The 18,845-nt window shown below is 35.8% G+C and overlaps 1 pseudogene; it reads left to right on the top strand.

Moving 5' to 3' along the window:
• Positions 1-943: 943 nt before the first annotated feature.
• Positions 944-2,585, top strand: LOC149228160 (putative methyltransferase PMT21 pseudogene; annotated as a pseudogene).
• The last annotated feature ends 16,260 nt before the right edge of the window (positions 2,586-18,845 follow it).

Here is an 18,845-nt window from a genome sequence, read left to right as displayed (position 1 = left end):
GAGAAGACCCGCAAAAATCACAACAAATCAAGAACCTACTAAAACTATAGGATAAAGGCTCACATGTCTTGCTTAACAAGGCATCAAAGAATTATGTCAGTGATATTTGTGGTTGTTATGCCTTACCTCAAGTCCAAGAGGGAATCTATATATATTTCCCAAAAGGGATCAATGCTTCAAGCAACATTGTATGGAAGAGGGAATTTAGATATGTTGGATATGGATGAAATTGCTACTATAATATATGAAGTAAAAGAACAAGATTCATCTTGTAACCCTTCTTCTATAAATAAATTGAAGACATTTCCTGTTGGTTGATATCCATGGATTCATGCTACCCATGAAGGGTGGTAATTTACATATCATTTATTGTATCTACTGGATGCAATTGGATTCTATGACCCAACACTTCATATAATGTGTGTCTATGTTTGTCGTGCTACATGCTAGGAGCTAATGGATGTTTCTTCAAGAAATGAAAAAAATAGAATCTATGAATATGAGAGGATTTGTGGTCCTTCATGGCTGCGAACTTGCCAATGATCATTACTTAATATGTTATACACATTCCCATATATATGAATTGATTATGTAAAGAAAATTGACCTTTAGGAAGTGTCATAGCACAAGGAAGTTGGAATGAGTAATAACCCAACTTAGAAGAAGATGTGCCGCACTTGTGGCACAATTGATAATTATAGTTTACTTGCCCCGTGGGAAGAGAATGAGCCACAACAACGATGCAATTGAAAATTTCAGGTTACATAACAGTTGTTAAGGGATGCACCACATTGCTAACAATCTTTGTGACACAACATTGGTTGCATACTCTCCTTGCACTATAACATAGACCACAAGCCCAAACTACTCAATATCATTGCACCACAATGCATGATATTAATTGGAATGCTTTTAATTCCCCAGGTTACTTCTCAATAAAAAAATGAATGATAAATATTTCAAACCAAAAATGTACATGGACGTTCCTGAGACTGGTTCCTATCATTGTGATGCTCCTCTCCTTATGTGCCCTTTCATGTTACGATGGTGGTATCTCTTTCTATGAGAAGAAAATACTCATTCTAGAAGATAAAAAATCACTTGCCCCTCTACAAGTGGGCTACAATTTTGTTGAAGTGAAGTCCATAAAGTTTGAAGAGTGCAATAGTGGCTATCAAGATTACACTCCATGCACAGATCCAAATAGATGGAGGAATTTTGATTCTCATGGGCTTACATTCAGGGAGTGACACTACCCCAAATTTCAAAAGAGTTGAGTGGTTAATCCCTCCACCAAAAGGCCAAAAGATACCTATTATATGGCCAAAGAGAAAGGAGGAGTGTTGGTACAGGAATTCCCCCTATGAATGGATCAATAATGAAAAATAAAATCAACATTGGTTGAGGAAGGAAGGGGAGAAATTCCTCTTCCTAGGTGGAGGTATGATGTTTGTCAATGGAGTTGGTGAATATGTGAATCATATGGAAGAGTTAATCCCAGGAATGAAATATGGCTCAGTCCAAATTACACTTGATATTGGATGTGGGGTTGCAAGTTGGGGTGGTGATCTGCCAGATTGTGGAATTATTACCATGTCATTAGTGCCCAGAGATAATCATGAAGTGCAAGTGTAGTTTGCACTTGAACTAGGTATTCATGCAATGTTGGGTATCATCTCTACACAACGAATTCCTTATCCATCCAATGCATTTGACATGACTCGCTGATCTCAATGTCTCATTACATGGATAGAATTTGGTGAGGTATACCTTATGGAAATAAATTGAGTACTACGACCAAGAGGCTTCTGGTTGCTATGTAGACCACCAATATACTATGAAAATAGATTGCATGGATATGAAACAAATATAGAATACCAAAAGGATAACTATAATTCCCTTTAATGCATTTTGAAAAAGATGTGTTATAATCTATACAAAAAAAGGATGACATTGTTGTATGGCAGAAATATTTGGATAGTAGTTTCTACTCTAGTTGTGAATACATAATCTACCCCCCTGAATGTGATGACAACGTTGAATCATATGTTTCCTAGTATGTTCCCATGTAGTCTTGTATAGTAAATCAAAATCCCAAATTCAAGCAGTTAGGAGTAGAACAGACTCCAAAGTGGCCACAACATTTAAAGATAGCCCCATAGTGGGCCTCAATCTTTGTAGGGGGAAGTGGTGGTGCAATTAGAAAGGATGAAAATCAATAGTTGGGGCACATTAACCATCATAAGACATTGTTACCTGATCTTGGAACAAATAAAAGAAGGCGTGTTATGGACATAAACACTCTCTATGGGGGTTTCACTGCAACACTGATAGATGATTCTCTAAGGGTCATGAATGTTGTTTCCTCTTATGGCCTGAATTCTTTGAAGGTTGTTTATGGCCAAGGACTAATTGGTACATATAATGACTAATGTGAGGCATTTTAAAACTATCAAAGAACCTATGATCTCCTACATGTTAATGGTATTTACAGTGTAGTAAATCACAAATGTGAGATGAAATATGTGTTGTTGGAGATGGATTGTATCTTAAGACCTTCTAGCTATGTCATAATGCATGAATAAATGTATTTTCCAGACGGAGGGATATGGACATGATTGCAAGTGTTTCTATGGGATTTTTTACCCAATGTTCTGCCAAAGGAATATCTAATATTGTATGGCAATTGTCCAAAATTGGTGGAAAAAATACTTTATGGAGCTACGTCTGCATATGCAGATCTTGGAGATGGGGGATTTGAGAAAAAATATAGATTCACACTTCCAACCACAAAAGTATAAAATTTGAATTTGGTAATGAGATAATTGATAGATCATTATTGATAAATGTAGCCTTAGAATGATCTTTCTTTCAAGTAGAGAATGAAAATCAATAAAATGATAGGAAGCCCGCAATGCTTGATTAATGCTTGGGTCAAATGAGCATGACAATGAGAGGCCTTTTGAATATTATGGTGAGGTTATTGTTTATTCAAAGCTAACAAAATATATGATTAATGTTTCTAGAGTAGAATATATAGTTAAGCGAAATTTATCAGAGTTGGAAGAGCTCATGGAGAAAGCATTGGTACTTGGATTAGTAAAATTGCCTGGCAAAGAGAAAGTCAACATATTAATATGGGTTTGAATTTTACCAAACAAATGTAGATTCAAGGAACAATCCTGATGTAGAAAAGGGATTGGAAAGAAGCTAATTGGAATATTAGACACATATTCCTTGAATTGTATATTTTGATGGAGTTGAAAAAACTATGAGGTAAAACATTTAGTCATCCCTTACTATCACTCTTAGGGAATATATATAATTAAACTAGCCTTTAATTTTATATTTTAATGAAAAATCAACAACATACATTGTGAATCATGCCACATCAAAATGTGGTTCTACGAGTGAGAATCTATATAAAATGATTGATTATATACCATGCTTGTTAGAGGATGCATGGAGAAAAATATTATGGAATACGTAGAGATGATGTTATGGAAGTGAGATTTTACGATACATATTTTAGGAATTTAACCTCATCTTCTAATGGTTTGGATACCTCTTTGTTGGAAAATATGGGAAATGTGGTTGTCTGATATGTAAGCTGACAATTGCTTGCACACCAATGACTTTATTTCTTTAACAATGGATTGTCTAACATACATTTCATACTACTAGTTATTTTCCATCAATGGTAGAACAAATTTGGAAGGAAATATAAGCTTAATTTCAAGGGAAAATGAACCTTCTTATAACATAATTTCCTCATCAGGTATTGTTTCTCAATCACACAATTATGAAGTTGATTAGGTTGTTGGAAATATGTTGTCATTGATGTCAACAGGTGGTAGCAGGAGGCATATGTGTCAAAGAAATGCCTCAAGGAGCAGGTTCTAAGCACACAAGAATGGAAAAAGATTAAAATCAACGTAGTAGATTTTGAGCTAGCTTTGGAGCACCAGATCATCTCATATGTAGTTGTAAACCAGCTAGATGGATAGAGCTCTGAAATATATTTCTAACAATATATGGAAGCTTTGAAGGCCTCTTGGATCAAAATATAGAGCCAATCAAATTTTAGTGACCCCAAGGCATTCATAGAAAAGTTAAAGGTGGCTGACATCATTGGCATGCAGCTAAAGTTTGGACAAGATCCAAACTTGGCACCAATATTGGTAGATACTCTAAGCGAGAGCTCTGGGCATATTGGACTAGAGGTTGAGCTCACCTGGAGGATACACGCCAACGAAATTGTTTTGGTGCCCAAGTCTAAGCAACTATGTGGTAGTCTTCGAGACACGAAAAATAAGTGTTGTCCAATGGAAAGCAAGTAGAAGAGCCCACATTATAGGCTAGCCTGGTGGAGGCAACCCAGAGTCTAAGTAGATCCCAGAGGAATAGGAAGAGTAGAGTGTGGAAGAGCGTCAATCTAACATGAGAATGAAAAGGCTAAGCATTGGAAGAAAGCGTTGGGCTACATGGTAGCTTTCCGAAAACACCAAAGATCATGTAGATCAACAACGGAGATATACCCCTAGGGCACCCAACTTGAAACCACAATCCAATTATGAGTGGTGTTGTGGAAAGGGCTCGAACCTGATGGTTTTCAAAAAAATGAAATAACAAAGGAAATGGTCACAAAACAAGGCCTCAAAGGATGTTTTATCTACCCTCCAGGAGGATAGGTGGCAACTTGTGATTGACCGAAAAAATGGAGGATAGTGACATCAACATCAACCAATAAAAGGACAACACGTGGCTGGTCAATTTGACGTTTTTCAGCACCCAAGTGGCCCTTTTCTAGGTAACACATATTACCACTCACAGGTCGATACATGGAAGATGTGACGTCATGGTGATGTCATCCTGATTGAGATGAGCTCGGAAGATTTAAAATGGCATGCAATAGGTATTTTCAGGCAGCGGGAGTTAGGAAATGTTGATAGTTAACAGGTTAGCACTTATAGTAGTGATAGCCAATTAAAAAAGGCACCAAATAGACACACATGAAAACTCATCCTATAGGCTTTACCCTGGTGGGATTGTTAAATGAGCTTAGCAAAAGGTGTCGGGAAATCCCCACCTACACATTAACCCGGAGGTTAGACCCCAGTGGATTGTTGTGATGCTAATAAGTGAATGTGCTGGGAGGAAGGGAGCTATGGGCTACGTGCCCACACAGGGTCTCGTGCAACCATTAGAGACTAGGGGCTTGATGGATAATAAAAGGAGTCAAGTTTGGGAGCTTTGGCTTATCGCCTAGACCCAACCCTTGGGACATGTCACATAGAAATGAACCTAGGGTGTATAAAATAGAGTCGCGGAGGCTCTTGGGAGGTCAGACTAAGCACCTGGACCTGTCCCTTGGTTGTTTCACATAGAATTATGACCAAGGGCATGGAGGAATAGAATGTGGGGCCATCCCCAGAACCAAAAATCTTGTAACTTGTAAAGAATTGAAAATAATAAAAGAAATGGGAGCTTGGTAGCTCTAGCCTTTGGGCTAATGGGTGGCCATCTCACATAGAGATGTGACCGATGGTGCAGAGCTATTAACAAAGAAAATAGGCTCCCAATAAGACTTGAAAGGGCTTAGCGCCCAAGGCCTAAGCCAATGGTCTTGGAGACCCAGTCTTATGGAAAAGAAGAAGGAAGATGAGCCAATTAAAGGAGCTTAAAGGAAAAAAGGCGAGACTGGTAGTTTGACTGAAGTTTTTGGTAGTTAAGCAAAAATTTAACAAAGAAAAAAATAGCAAGTGCACTAATAAACTTTGTAGAAAAGGTAGAATTGTTAAAATATGTAGAAAAGCTTAGTTTAACTTGCAGAGAATGGCTATGGAAGTCAGATAACTTGGAGAACATGTCCAAAAGATTGAGATGAGCATGACAAAGGAAAAAATAAGGAATCTTTCAGATCAAAGAAAATAAATGGAGGACAAAAATATCAAGCCAAATTATTTATAAGTAAGCTTGAGCAAGCAGAATGTGTACAATTTTTTTTTAGACCAAGCTTCTGGTGCAAGTGAAGTGTTGACATGGTGTCTTTATCAACAAAAAGAAATTGTTGAAGGTGTTTGTTTCTTAGTTATCAGAGATTGCTAAAGGTGTTGGTTTTTGGGGGATTCACTTGTTTTTGAAAGCAAAGAAGGAAATCATTGATCCTAGTGTGAAAATGGAAGAAATATGGAACAATGAGTGTCTAAAGAAAGTCATAACTTTTTTATTAGGGGTTGGTGCTCCTTCTAGTGGGTGTTGGAGAATAGTTGGGGTTTTAGCTCCATTCAGTTGCAGCTAATAAACCAAGGAGTTGTAGCTTCCTTCTAGTTTTATCCATAGAAATTGTAACAAGAAGTTGTAGTTTTCCCTATGAATGAATTGGAGAGAAATTCTGAAAGTTACTTGTTCTTGTGTGTTCCATTTTGATTGTTAACATTAATTTATGTTATGGTTATTTAAGTTATTACTAAAATATTTAATTATGAACACAAAGTAAAAGAAAGTTTTAATTTGGTAAAATTCCTACACTACTAATTCACCCCCTCTCTTAGTAGTATCCTGGTTTCCAACAATTGGTATTAAAGGAGGCTAATTCAAAATAGTTTAACAACTGGAAGAAAGATTAAGGACCATGTAAAACCAAAAAGGAGGTCATACCAGCAGGGAACCTATTTTCAATGGAATAAACTGTGTTTTTTGGAAAGTGAAGATGAAGACCTACATTTAATCACTTGGATCTGATGTGTTGGATATTGTGAAAGAAGCATATCAAAGACCTTCGATAGTGGTTACCAAAGATTAGAAGTTAGAGTTAACATGCAATGCTAAAGAAATGAATTCCCTCCTTGTTGTTCTAGCTAAACCAGAGCTTGTCAATTTGATGGATTGAACATCTACCAAAGCAATCTGGGATAAGATGAGAAACTATATGAAGGAGACAACAAGGTAAATAAAGCTAAACAAAAAGGTTGTAGGATCCAATTTGAATAATTTAGCATGCATGATGAGAAGATATTGCAAAATATTTTTTAAGAGTTTATGATGTTGTGAATACCATAAGAGGGCTTGATGAGAAGCTAGATGAAGATGTGGTAGTTCAAGAAATAATAAGATGTCTTCCTGAGAGGTTTAATCCCAAGGTGTCAGCCATTGAAGAAATGCCAGGCATGAGAACTCTCACTCTAGATCAACTACTTGGTATACTCATTACCTATGAGATGAGAACTTCGAAAGGCAAGTCTACAACCAAAGAATCAACCTTCAAAGCAGAAAAGAAGTGCAAGGATGAGCATGATGACTCATGTTGTGAATCAAATGAAGAAGAATCCAACTTTGTGAGGAGGCTCAAGCGAGGATTAGGAAAGTATAAAGGTAAGTTACCATTTAAATGTTTTAATTGTGGAAAAGGGTTTCATTATGCATCAAAGTGTCTTGAAAAGAAGAAGAAAAATTATGATCCTAAAGATAAATTTAAAAAGGTTCAAAAGGACAAGAAAAAGGCTAAGAGGAGAGGTTTCTATGTTCAAGAAGAGAGCTCCTTAGAAAGTGAATCTAGCCAATCCTCAGATGAGGACAAAGATGATGAGAGCCCTACATAATTCATGTTGATGGCCATAGAAAATCTGCAAGTCGAGGCTATTTCTGATGATGAAGAAGGAGAAGTTGACCTTGAAGGAGAAATAGTAAGTGCTCTTGAAGAAATAGAAAGGTTGAGGAAGAAAAATAAAAACTTGAAGGAGTCTTTGACAAAAGAAAAGGTTGAGGTTTTAGAGCCATTACTCCTACAAATAGAAGAAGGTAAGAAAATAAAAGAATCCTTGAACCAACATTTGATTGAAAAGAATCAAACATGTGAGAATCTAGAAGGAGAAGTTGTATTGCTAAAGAAGGAGTTGGAAAAACTAAAACACAACTCAGTTTTAGTCAGAAATTTGGAAAAGGGACTGAATATTTAAATGAGATATTGGAAGCACAAATACCCTCCTCAAATCGAACTAGTCTAGGCTATGAAGTTGAGTCCAGTGAAAAAACTCAATTAAAGGGTAAACATACAATTACATTTATTCCAAAAAAAGGTAGGACTGCACAACAACAAGAGACACTTACTCATCAAAAGAGAAATCAACAACACCAAAAGAAAAATGTTGTCCAAGTAAATGGAACTGCCCAAAAATCAGCTCAGTGTAGAAGGCAACCTTCCAAGAACAACAATATCTTCCCAGGGTATTATTTCACATGCACTAATTATGGCCATAGAGTAACAAATTGCAAGTTAATCTTTCTTACAGACAACTTAGATCCAAGAGAATATTTCAGTAGAGGAGAGGTAGACCTAGGTAAAATAACTCTTTTTCTCCTTTAAACTATCTGGTGCAATGTTCTAAATGTCAAAATTTTGGGCATATAACAATAAATTTTAGGCTAAAGGAGAAGAAGATAGAGCCAATGTTTGAGAAAATTGAGCAAAAACCCAAGGTCTGGAAAGAAAAAGAAAATCAGAGCAATGTGATATTGCATTATATGCTAAAAATGGTGGGAGCCATTAGTACGTCGACAGTGGATGTTCCAAGCACATGAAGGGAGAAAAAATGAATTTTATGACTTGGAAACCAACTGCAAAAGGTAATGTGGCTTTTGGAAACGATTCTCTAGGAAAGACAATTGCAAAAGGAATGGTCAATCTATCAAATGGAAAAGGTAAAGCCAAAAATGTTTTATATGTTGATGGGATAAAACATAATCTGCCGAGTGTGTCTCAGATGTGCGATAAATTCTATGGTGTGTTATTCAAAGCTAAAATTTGTCGAATCAAATCCATAGGTACAGGAGAAATAGTTGTTGAAGATGTAAGAACAAATAACAATGTCTATGTGCTGAAAGAAAGGATAGAAATGTGTTGTTTGACAAAGATCGATGAGAGTTTATTATGGCACAAAATACTTGGACATCTAGGCTTTGATCAAATAGTCAAGCTCAACAAGAAAAGTGTTGTCAAGGATTTTCTTAGGCTTTCAAAACCATAGAACATTATTCGTAAATCATGCCAATTGGGAAATCAAGCTCGAGTTCCTTTCAAGGAAAAGGAAAACACTTCAGCAAAAAGCCATTACAACTGGTACACAAGGATTTATGTGGACCATCTAGAATGCAGTTAACCACAGGTAAGCTACATTTCATGCTAATAATAGATGATTTCAAGAGGATGATGTGGGTTTCCTTCCTCAGAGATAAATATCAAGCTTTTGAGAAATTCAAAGAATTCAAAGCAATTGCTGAGAATGAAGCTGACTGAAAAATCAAAAGCATAAGGTATGACAATGGAGGTGACTCCACTTCAAAGGAGTTTGATGAATTTTGAAAAAATAATGGCATCAAGAGACAATTTACAATAGCAGAGAGTCCCCAACAAAATGGAGTAGAAGAGAGAGCAAACAGGTCATTGCAACATTTAGCTAGAGTAATGATGACAAAAAAGAATGTTCAACAAAGGTTTTGGGAAGAGGAAATTAATACATCAATAGTTATTCTCAATAAATCCCATCTCAAATCAAACAGTGACAAAAATCCCTATGTGTTGTGGTGTTGCAGACCTACAACAGTTAAACACTTCAAAAAAATTGGCAGTAGATGCTACATCATGAGAAATGATGAAAAACTTGGCAAATTCGATGTCGTAGTAGATGAAGGCATTTTTCTAAGATATTAAAACAACAATAGAGGCTACAAATGCTACAATAAAATCACCAAGAGAATCATTTACTGCATCTATGTGAAGGTGGATGAGCACACTGATCAAGAAGTGAAACAACTTGAAAAAGACAGTGCTGATGAACCAATGGTCATTAGTGAAGAAAATGATGAGGTAGTTGTCGAAGAAAGCGATGAATATCCATATAGTCCTCAAAACCATAAATCCCCCAAGGTATGTACAAAAACACCAACCCACTGATCAAATAGTTGGTGAATTAAATATTGATGTGCATATAAGAAGGAAGTTGCTTAATGCCTCTACGCAAGCACATGTTTTCCTGATGTCCATGGAGGAGCCAAAGGATATTGTTCAAGCCAATCAAGATCAACATTGGCTAAAGGAAATGAACGAAATATTATACCAGATAGAGAAAAATCAAACTTGGGAACTTGTTCCAAGACCTGCAAACAAGAATGACATTGGCATAAAGTGGGTATTCAGGAATAAGTTGAATGATCATGGAGAAGTGGTAAGAAACAAGGCCAAATTGGTATGAAAAAGCTATGCTCAAATAAAAGGCTTGGATTTTGATGAATATTTTTCTCTTGTTGCTAGATTAGAAGACATAAGAATGTTTTTAGCATTTGCCTGCTTTAAGAAATTCAAAATCTATCAAATGGATGTCAAATATACTTCTTGTAATGGAGAGTTACAGGAGGAAGTTTACATAGACCAACTAGAAGGCTTTCAGCTGACTGAGAAACCAAATTATGTTTGCATATTAAAGAAGGCTTTTTATGGTCTCAAGCAAGCCCCTAGAGCTTGGTATTCCAAGCTAGAAAACTACATGCTCAAGTGTGGATTCATAAGGGGCAAAACTGACAAAAAATTACATGTCAAAGAAAAGGATGAAAAACTTATTATGGCAGTAGTATATGTTGATGATAGCATCTTTTCCAATGACTCAGATTTGTTGACCAATGAATTGCAGTTGATAGGAAGGCCAAATTCGAGATGTTCATGCTTGGAGAGCTATCATATTTCCTTGGATTGTAGATAGTGTAGATCCCTAAAGGAATTTTTATTTCTCAAGGCAAGTATCTCAAGGAAGTGCTAAGGAAATTTGGCATGGAAGAATTCTCTTTGGTGAGAACTCCAATGGTGATAGGTTGCAAGCTTAGTCAGATGGATGAATCTCCATAAGTGGACCATATCTTATGTAGATCCATCATTGGAAGCCTTTTTTATTTGAAAACTTCAAGACCAAACATCATGCAAGATGTTTCTATAGTTGGAATATTTCAAGCATCTCCCAGACAAAGCCATCTATTAGCAACAAAAAGAATTCTCAAATATCTCAGAGAAACAATGGAATATGAATTGTGGTACCCAAGAGGTAATAATATTTCATTTATTGTTTATACTAATTTTGATTGGGCAGGTGATGTGGATGATAGAAAAAACAGAAGTGGTGGTTCTTTCTTTCTTGGAGAAAGTCTAGTATTATGGTTAAGCAAGAAGCAAGCTCCTATTTCCTTATCTACAATTAAAGCAAGATATATTGCAACAACTTCTTTTTGTACTCAAATTTTATGGATGAAGCAAACTTTGCAGGATTGTTAGGTCCCTATAATACTAGTGATTTCCCCATTACTATTGTCACTGTATCCCTTATTGTTATTTTTGTGCCCCATAGAAGCCCACTATTGTTATTTTTGTGCCCTTATATTATTATTGTTAGGTCGGCTTGGGTTATATTGTGACCCCTTAGACTCCTATATATAAAAAGGAGGTTTTTTCATTTGTATCATCCAAGAATTGTTCATTTGTGTAATGTAAAGTAGGTTTCACCCTTGAAGAGGCTGATTTCTAAGTCGTTGATCTATCTTTTCTATCTTTTTGTGAGCTGGTTTCATAACATTTGGTATGAGAGCTTTGGATTCTAGGGTTTCACTGCTCCAAACAGGTCATTGTTGAATTTTTGCTATAGTTTCTTTTTTGTGACATTTCAGAAGCTAAAAGAAAAACCCATTTGAGCCAAAATCTCACTGAACCTTGGGTCCAAATTTCAGATCTTGTTATGCTACATTTTTGGAGATATGATGTGAAGCAGTTAGGGTTTTTGCAAGCTCCAAAATTCCATATCAAATAGGTCATCGTGAAATTTTCGGTATAATTTGTTTTCTACAAAGGTTTAGATTATGAAATTAAACCCATTTGATCTGAAATCTTGGTGAAGATCGGGCCTGAATTTCAGATCCTATTTTTCTATATTTTTGGATATACAGTCCAAGACATTTAGGGTTTTTGCAATATCCTGAATTATATCTCAAACAAGTGACCCGGGGAAAATCGTCATAACTGTTTTTCTGAGCATCAGATTGAGATTTCATAAGGAGTTACAGAAAGAGGACAGTGTGTAGTTTTCTATTTATCAGTTTAGTTCCTAAGATAAAAATAGGGACATGTAGCACTCCGTACAAGCTCGCTCTATTGAACTAGTCTATAATCAGGTCATCGTGGGAGATTTGGCATAACTCTTCATTGGGGAATCCAATCTTGATCAGACTTGCAGGGTTAGAAAGAGGACTCAGAGGGTTACTACAGGAAGAAATTTCAGAACTTGGAAATCCAAAATTACAGATATACAATAGATTTAATATCGAGCTCCTAAAAGTGAAAAAAGGTGTGTAGTTTTTAAAATTTTTTGCATAAGTTTTGTTTGAAAAATTAGTTTGAAGGAATTCAAAGGGCATAGTGAAGCATTATTATCATTAATTGATTCCCCAAAGAAAGAAAAGGGAAACACCTAGTAAGCAATATGAAAGCTCTAGCATGACTCATGAAGAAGAGGAAAAATGCAACATGATATATCAAAATTACGAGACCAAGTGCAACAAAATTCACTCTCACAAAAAGTAACAGAAGCTAAGATGGATGGTTTAAAGAAAGACGTAGAAGCTAAGATGTATGGCGTGGAAGCTAAGATCAATGGTTTAAAGAAATGCGTAGAAGCTAAGATGCATGATTTAAAGAAAGGTGTGGAAGCTAAGATGGATGATTTAAAGAAATGTGTGGAAGCTAAGATGGAAGATTTGAAGACAGATTTGACAAAGTTTCTACAAGAAATGCTTACTAATGGAGAAAGGATAGTAAAGGAAACTCATGATGAGAACAAAATAAATGTTAATCATGATTTCATAGACTCTAACGCTAGATTGAAGACCCACCATGTTCCAAATATCTATATGAAGAAGTTTGATGGCAAGGATCCCGTAACATGGATACTATAAATGGAGCAATTTTTCGATCTCCATAATGTGAAAAACACACAAAAGGTAAGCATTGCAATGTTATATTTGGAACCAAATTGCTTTTATGGTATTGATGGCTTTGCTATCGTAAACAAACTGTCATTTGGGCTATTTTTATGGATGAAATGAAAGCACATTATGAGGACACAAAAAGAAACAATTTTTTTAGCCAATTGATAAATCTCAAACAAAAGGGTTCAATGATGGAGCACATTGAGGACTTTAAAAAATTGAATATAAGGGTAAAAAATATTCTAGAGGAGCATAGGATTGATGTGTTCATAGGGACTTTAAAGGATAACATCCAACATGAGGTTTGCCTTTGGGAACCTGATTCATTGGTGAAGGCATTCATGTTGGAAAGAAAAATGGAAAGCAAAATTGTGGCAACAAGGAAGCCTACCACTCACAATCATAAAGAGGGAAGTGTTGTTGCCCCTATCCATCCACAACGTATAAGGTTTACACCACAACAATTGGAAGAAAAAAGAGCAAAAGGGCTTTGTTACAGTTGTGATAACAAATACACTAAAGGTCACAAGTGTGCTGAGAAGAAATTATTTTACATATATTGTGAAGAGGAGGAAGAAAAGGAACAAGAAATGTTAAAACAAGAGGATATACACCAGGAAAAAACCCTAGAGAAAGAAGAAATGAGTCCGACCATATCTTGTAATGCATTGGCTGGAATTACCACTCCTCAAACTATCAAGATAGAAGGACATATCAAGAAGAAAAAGGTAATAGTGTTGATTGATTTGGGTAATACCCATAATTTTATTCATTATAAGATAGACAAGGAATTGAATTGCTTCCTATATCCAGCACCAAAGTGTCAAGTGATGGTTGAAAGTGGAGGAACCATAAATTCATCAAGAAAGTGCCATAATATCAAGCCATCCATGGGAGAATATGTATTGAATAGCCCAATGCTTTCCATTCCAATGGGTGGTGCTGATGTTGTACTAGGAGTCCAATGGATATAATCCTTGGGTATAATAGCTTTTAATTTTCATGAAATTTTCTTCAAAAGGAAAGGAAGTTGAATTAAGGGGTATCGCAGAGAAACCAGGAAAGATAATTAACTCTAACGGAATGAAAAAGCTTCTAAAGAAAGAACAATGAGGCATAATTGCACAATTATGTTCACCAGAGGTTCCCACATCGAAATAATCTTTTTATCCAGATCTCCAAAAAGTCTTGGACAATCATTCCAAGGTATTTGAGACTCCCAAAGGCCTCCCATCTATTCATGAACATGGTCATGCTATTCATTTAATTTCAGGAAGTGTTCCTCCAAAAATCAAGCCTTATAGATATCCCTATGCCCAAAAAGGTGAAATTGAATGTAAGGTTTCAGAAATGCTAGAGGTTGGTATAATTCAACCCAGTGAAAGTTCTTTCTCTGCTCTAGTAGTATTGGTTCACAAGAAGGATGGATCATGGTGCATGTTTCCAGATTATAGGGAGCTTGACAAGCTCACTATTAAAGATAAATTTCCCATTCCTATCATTGATGAATTATTAGATGAATTGCATGGATCAATTTACTTCACCAAGTTGGATCTTCGTTCAAGATATCATCAAATCAGAATGAAGACTGAAGACATTCCGAAAACAACATTTAGAACTCATGAGGGTCATTATGAATTTTTGGTCATGCCTTTTGGCCTTACCAATGCACCTTCTACATTTCAAGGTTTGATGAATTCCATTTTCAAACCCTTCCTTAGAAAATCTGTGTTAGTATTTTTTGATAATATACTAATCTACAACAAGTCTTGGAAGGATCATGTTCAACATGTTGGTAGGGTGCTCAAACTATTGGAGGATAAAAAATTATATGCAAAAAGCTCCAAATTTTTCTATGGAGTCCAAGAGGAGGAATATCTGGGTCATATTGTATCTCATGAAGGTGTTATGGTAGACCCTAGCAAAACTAAAACCATTAAGGAATGGAAAATCCCGACATCCATAAAGCATCTGCGAGGATTTCTCGGGTTGACAACGTATTATCGCAAGTTTGTTAAAAAATATGGGAGAATAGCAGCACCTCTAACCACATTATTGAAGAAAGATGCATTTTCATGGACTCTAGAAACAATGAAGGCCTTTGAACATCTTAAAGAGGCAATGTGCTAAGCACCGGTCTTAGCTACACCGAACTTCAAAAAAACCTTTACTGTGGAACGTGATGCCTCAGGAAATGGAATTGGTGCTGTTTTAATGCAAGAAGAAAGACCCATTTATTTCGAAAGTTGTCTAATCAAAGGAAAGTATTTACACAAAGCTAATTATGAGAAGCAAATGTTGGCAATGATACATGCACTTAAGAAATGGTGACCCTACCTAATGGGAAGACACTTCAAGATAAAAATAGATCATGATAGTCTTAAATACTTTTTAGAACAAAGCTTATCTTTAGAAGAGCAGCAAAAATGGGTCACAAAGATGTTGGGTTATGACTTTGAAATCATCTACAAAAAAGGGAAGCAAAATATTGTGGCAGATGCAATCTCAAGAAAGGATGAGGATGTGGAAGCATTTCTTTGCACCATTTCTATTATCCAACTAGATTGGATAAACAATGCAAGGGATGAATGGAAGAATGAAGAAGAAGTGTGGGCAATCATTCAAAAGTTACAAGAAGATCCCAGTACATTTGATACATTTAGCTAGAAAAATGATTCGTTATGGTACAAAGATCAGTTATACCTATGTAAGAATTCCGAACTCAAACAAAATATTAGGAATTGCACACCTCTCCCTTAGGAGGGCACTCAGGATTTCTAAAAACTTACCACAGGGTTAAGAAGGAATTTTTTTTGGATGGCCTTAAATTGGATATTCAAAAGTTTTTAGTGGAATGTTTGGTTTGCCAACAAAATAAAGTTGAAACAATTAAGACGCCATGTCTATTACAACCTTTATCCATTCCAAGCCAACATTGGGAGGAAGTTTCAATGGATTTTATCACAAGTTTACCCAAGTCCGAAGGAAAGAGTATTATCATGGTGGTAGTCGACAAACTTACCAAGTATACAAAGTTTTGTGCATTATCTCATCCATTTAAAGCGAGTACAATTTCTACTGCATTTATGGAAACAATTCAAATGTTACATGGAAACCCAAAGATTATTGTAAGCGACAGAGATCCCATTTTCACTGGAAATTTTTGGACATAATTATTTTCTTGTCTTGGTACTCAGTTATCTCATAGCTCATCTTATCATCCTCAATCTGATGGGAAAACTGAGATAGTAAACAAATGTTTGGAAGGATATCTTCGTTGCTTTGTATATGATAAACATACACAATGGGTCAAAAGGTTGCCTCTGGCTAAATGGTGGTATAACACTACCTTCCATACTACAACAAAAATGACCCCATTTATGGCACTTTATGGATATCATCCACCATCCATCACATCATATTTAAGAGAAAATTCTAAGGTTCAAGCAGTGGAAGATCACATTGAGCATCAACAACAAGTTCTCCAACTCTTAAAGGATAAGCTCACCTTGGAGTAGAATAGAATGAAACAACAAGCATATCAACATTGCAACGAAAGAAGTTTTGATGTAGGTGATTGGGTATTCCTACGGCTAGAAGCATATAAAAAAATGTCCCTCAAGCAAGCTAAGAAGGATAATAAATTATCACCAAAGTATTATGGTCCATACAAGGTGTTGCAAAATATAGGTACTATGGCGTACAAATTGGAGCTTCCTGCAGCTTTTCGAGTGCACCCAGTTTTCCATGTTTCATGCTTAAAGAAGGTTATAGATGACAAGATCCCAGTTCAAACAATATTGCCAGAAATTGACGAGGAAGGAAAAGTCATATTGGAACCTGAAGCAGTCAAAGAAAAAATAACTTGACTGCTATGAAATCGATCAATTTCAAAGTATCTCATCAAGTGGAATAACTTACCTATTGAATATTCCACATGGGAGGATAATAATTTGATACAGAAGCATCTAGAACTACTCAAGCGTTGAGGACAACACTTTTTTGAAGGAGAGGGGCATGTTAGGTCCCTATAATACTAGTGATTCCCCCATTACTATTGTCATTGTATCCCTTATTGTTATTGTTGTGTCCCTATTGTCCCCATATTGTTATTATTGTGCCCCATAGAAGCCCACTATTGTTATTTTTGTGCACTTATATTATTATTGTTAGGTCGACTTGGGTTATATTGTGACCCCTTAGACTCCTATATATAGAAAAGGAGGTTTTGTCATTTGTATCATCCAAGAATTGTTCATTTGTGTAATGTAAATGAGGTTTCCCCCTCGAAGAGGATGATTTCTAAGTCGTTGATCTATCTTTTCTATCTTTTTTGTGAGTTGGTTTCATAACAAGGATGTACAAGTGTTTTATGATCATCCTATCCCCATTATTTTTGACAACACAAGTGAAATAAACATGACAAGGAATCCAGTCTTTCACTCCAACACAAAGCATATCCCCATCAAGTATCATTTCTTGATAGAACAATTAGTAGCCCAAATTGTGAAGCTAGAGTATGTTCCTGCCAAAGAACAAGTTGCTGATATCTTAACCAAGCCACAACCTAAAGAAAAATTTGAGTACTTGAGGCAAATATTGGGAGTGATTCCTTTTGCCTCACTTCACTAGCTCCTCCTCCAAGAGGAAGTCAAGCAGTTGGTATATTTTTTAGCATATATTGGTGAAGCTACTAGGTCCACAAGGATCAACATGACCAGAGAAGCATGGTGACAAGGGGAGCATGTTGGTGTCTTTTCCATTGATGTCAAAGGGGGAGAGATCTAGTGGAATCATACAAAATTAAAAACTGAGGTAGACATTTATGGAAGGAGAAATCTAAAGGGGGATAAAAATATAAGTTCAAATCACTACAACAAAACAAGCAATTTGCCCCAGATTTAGCACTAGGTTTTAGTGCATTTTTTTCTCAATTGGATGAGTAGTCTGGCGCTAAATTTGGATCTATTGTAAAATTATTAAAGCGTCCCTTTTTGTGCCAAAATTTGCCTCTTCTTTTACGCCAAAATTTTCATCATATTTTTCACCAAGATTTTCATTGGTTTTACAATAGGTTTTGCTTCTAGTTTTTTACCATTTTTTGCATCTATTTTTGTATCATTTTTTGCTTCCTGTTTTGTGCAATTCTTTTTTTCTAGTTTTGTGTTGTAATTTACATCAATTTTTACACCATCTTTTGCATCCGATTTAGTGCATTTTTTTGCATCCAGTTTGTGCCAATTTTTGCATCTAGCCTTGTGTCATTTTTTGCTTCTAATTTTGTACCTAATTTTACATCTATTTTTGCGCTAGTATTTGTGTCTTTTTTTGTACCATTTTTTTCATCCAATTTTGCACCATATGTTGAATCTGATTTAGCGCCAAAATTTGCATCCATTTTCGCACCATTTTTTTCATCCACTTTTCCAGTTGATTTGTCTCCCTTTTTTGCATCCTATTTTGTACCATATTTTGCATCATTTGTTGCATCCAATTTAGCATTGTTTTTAACACCATTTCTTGCATCCAATTTTGCATCCTTTTGAGCGTCCAAATTTGCATCCTACGTTAAACCATGTGCTGCGTCCACCTTTGCATCCCATTTTCTGTCTAATGTTGCGTTCAATTTTAAGCCATTTTTTCATCTACTTTTGCATTTGTTTTTGCACCAAGTTTTGCGTCGTTTTTTTCACATCATTTTTCATCCCATGCTACATCTCAATTTTCATCCAAATTTGAGCCATTTTTATGCCCATTTTTCACCATTTTTTATGTCCAATTTTGCATATTTTTTGGTGTCTAATTTTCCATCCTTTTTGGCATCC

The sequence above is a fragment of the Pinus tabuliformis genome, chromosome J, assembly GCF_031772625.1.
Source record: "Pinus tabuliformis cultivar Carrire ecotype Pingquan chromosome J, CPIR1, whole genome shotgun sequence".
Classification (NCBI taxonomy): Eukaryota; Viridiplantae; Streptophyta; class Pinopsida; order Pinales; family Pinaceae; genus Pinus; species Pinus tabuliformis.
This window is presented reverse-complemented; position numbering and strand designations above follow the sequence as displayed.